Source organism: Aplysia californica, unplaced genomic scaffold (assembly GCF_000002075.1).
Source record: "Aplysia californica isolate F4 #8 unplaced genomic scaffold, AplCal3.0 scaffold00068, whole genome shotgun sequence".
In the NCBI taxonomy this organism is placed as follows: Eukaryota; Metazoa; Mollusca; class Gastropoda; order Aplysiida; family Aplysiidae; genus Aplysia; species Aplysia californica.
In genome coordinates this window covers 1,206,319-1,209,617 of record NW_004797338.1, presented here as the reverse complement: position 1 = coordinate 1,209,617, position 3,299 = coordinate 1,206,319, and the positions used below count along the sequence as shown (strand labels likewise).

The window sequence follows — 3,299 nt, the reverse complement described above, 5'->3', positions numbered from 1 at the left end:
TCCCCCCCCCCCCCCCCCACTTTCCCTCTTGCACTTAACATGATGATAATAATATACAAAACGAAAAGAGGCTACCTAGCTAGTGTGAAGTGCAGATGGAAGAACAGTTATTTTGCTCACCTTGAAGTGTTCATAACCGCGAGTTCGAAACCATAAAGGCCAGATGTACCGTGACAACAAGTACACGGAAGTCGTTGGTTCACTAACGGGAGCCGTGAGTCATTACCGGAAGAACTATCCCGACAGAGTCATGGGTGATTGATGATAATAGCTTCATCTAGAAGGCACGGTACCTCAAACGAATATTTTAGGCCTCCTCGCTGCGCTTACGAATACATCATGCATTCTGTATCCGTTCAGTTTTCAACTACAGATACTTTTCTATTCTCTCCGCTTTTATGTTGATAAACATTTCAACCGGCACATAAAAAGTCTCCCTTTCAACAAATTTCAGATCTTAACGAAATCGGATACATTTTAAGCATACCTCGATTGTGAGACAAAGCCAGTATGATTGACTCATTGATAGACTTACACAATATAGATAGTGTAGGAGCCAGGATGTTTCCACCATTCATGAAAGGGCAACTTGAGCTAAGGGAGAAATTGGATTACATCAGACAGAAGGTGAGATTCGTCACTAGCCATTGTATTGGTTATAAAATAGGTTAATGTCCCTTTCGACTCTGTGGCGTTATTTAACCAGTGGGACCTCCGAAGTCAACTTTCATCCCCAATAGGACTGAGCCAAATTTTGGAAATCCCCAAGAACTCACCAAACAGTCCAAATTCAGAGAAAAAAACAACCCTTCCGGAATTTTTACTCAGGGCTTTGCGCTCGGTGGTCCAATATGATACGAATAGAGCTCACGGTGCGCCCTTCAAATCGATAGAATAGAAGATCATATTATTACACTCTCAGGTTATTTACTAGCCCTGGCCTAGGAATTACCGTCCATCTCTGATAGCCCGGCCCAGGTAGGTGGACACCCTAGGGAATTATCTACCAAAAATACTATAATATCATATTAAAGTTTCATAAGTCCAAAACAAAATAACTTTTTCAAGTTCAAATTGCGGAATAGAAACACAATAACCTTTTGAAAAAGACATTAGTCTTAGAAGCTACATTTCGCCCCTTTGTCTTTCGGAAAGAAAGGCACAATTTAATTAGCATCGTTATCTTTCGATTTAAAAACCCACATCAATACTAAGATACAGAAACAAAAGGGATCGTTGCAATATACTGTAACATTAAAGAAAAGACTGTTTTAACGAGATGTATCAACATCTTAATCATTCCTGAAACAACGCGAAGTAATCTAAAATTAATGATACAGCAACAAATAGGTCGATATAGATTAAATTTCGATGGAGGTTTTTAAGTTCAAGATTTAATTCAAGGCAAAAGAAGGGATCCGTGGCTTCACACTGATGGAGTGATTCGGTGCCTATCGAGTGAGTGCTCGATGTGCTGTAGTTGCAGTCCGATGTTTCGGCATTCGTGTTTAGAAAGAAGTGATTCATAATTGAAACCCCATTCTTTGCTTAAACTTTTCAAAACATATTTTCTATTTTGGGACGTGTTAGTAAATCATCGATTTTTTATTGAACAAAGTGCAGAAAAATTTGACATGTGTTAGAAATATCAAAGTAGAAATCGACGATCCAGTTCAATGAACAGAATGCCAACGTTTTTGTTTTCTCTCTAAAATCTACTTTTTTTTGCTCTCCCATGTTTGCAGATCTTTCTCCGTCCTAGATCTATTTCTTTTCGACGTGAGGATGGGTCTATAAATAATTTATTTACCATCAAATTCTCACATCGAAAAGATACTGTGTTATGGAGAAAGATTCGCGGTCACAGGGGAAAGCGAAAAATCGATTTAAAAAATGTGGCAGACGCTTTTTTTAAAACTGCACCGTCGAAATAATATCTTTAATCTGCTAAACCTTTATGGTCTCGTCTTTCTTGTGGCTATTGAGATGCTTTTTATCCTATATTTCTCTTTCTGGGAGTAAATTTTTGGGCTTGTGACGGGTCTGTTCAATGTGTTTTCTCGACTCTAGTATCGTGGTAGATTAATCCCTGAGGCTGCTCCAAAATATTGATACTCCTTTGGGACAAATGAAATGGCCTTTCACCCAGTACTTCAGCATGGTAACAACTAAACTGTCGGTGGACTCACCCAAATTATTAAGAGATAGTAAAGGAGGTTGATAGCCAATTATATTAGAACTTGTTTCGTTCTAATACACATTCTCCGGCAGTTGCAGCACAAAAGGTCATCTAAAGTGATAAAATATAGAGGTATTGCGAGAAAGTAACCAATATCCAAAGAAAAAAAGAAAGGAGAAATAACGACAATAGAATATGTTTGATAGAAAGGAAGGAGAAGCCTGCACAACAGCCACCACCCACCACCAATGTGTCAGTTGGCATGGTTTTTTTCTCCAAATGACATTGTGCGATCCTTTTTTGGGGGTAAAAAAACAGATTTTTTTCTTTTTATACTCCGATAACGCTTTTGTTTTAGTTATCGTTTTACTGTACTTGAAATACAGTTGGATCATATAAGTGCCGAAGAATATAAAGTGTTACAAGTAAGTAACTGACACAAAAAGAAAGAGAAGAGAAAAGGATGATGCATAAGAACTGATACGAAAGAATGAGAAGACCACACCAGATCGCCCTCTAGCCACCCACTTGGTAACTTTACAACCGAACGTCTAACATTTCAAGACAACTAATAGAAACAACTTGGCTAGCTGTAGATAAACCGTCAATTTCAGAAAGCCCTCTCCTGGGGACGCTTCCAAATAATTATTCCTTTTTACTCCGGGATATTCTAAGCACGCAATGAAACGATACCCTTACAGGAAAAAGCAATCAAAACGACACAAGATAGATGAGGGCTGTTGAATCCTATATTACAAATGATAGTTATTGCCTCGATGTCACGACATGATATAATCACATCATAGAAATACCCTTTGGGCTGTAGTATAATTATGATGATGCAAAATCTAATTGTGTATTTGTTTTATTTTATCTTGCATTTATTATACTTTATACCACTGTCTCGTCTGTACAACAAGTGCAGATAGTGGAATTTGAGTTTTGTCTAGTCGGTTTTTAAAAACAGATTGTTTGATACATCGTTTCTGTACATCTGCCTATTTGTCTGTCTGTCCTTCTCTTTATAAATTATGTGTTAGTCTCTTTCTCTTTTTCTCTCACTTTCTCCCTCTCTCTCCTCTCCCTCTCTAGCTCTCCTCTCTCTCTCTCTCTCTCTCTC

General features: G+C 38.1%; 1 protein-coding gene across 1 annotated transcript in view; it reads right to left on the bottom strand.

The window, feature by feature from the left end:
* LOC106011185 (thrombospondin type-1 domain-containing protein 7A) overlaps nucleotides 1-3,299 on the bottom strand; it is a gene marked incomplete at its 3' end in the record, with an annotated part of 102,014 nt that overhangs the window by 42,820 nt on the left and 55,895 nt on the right.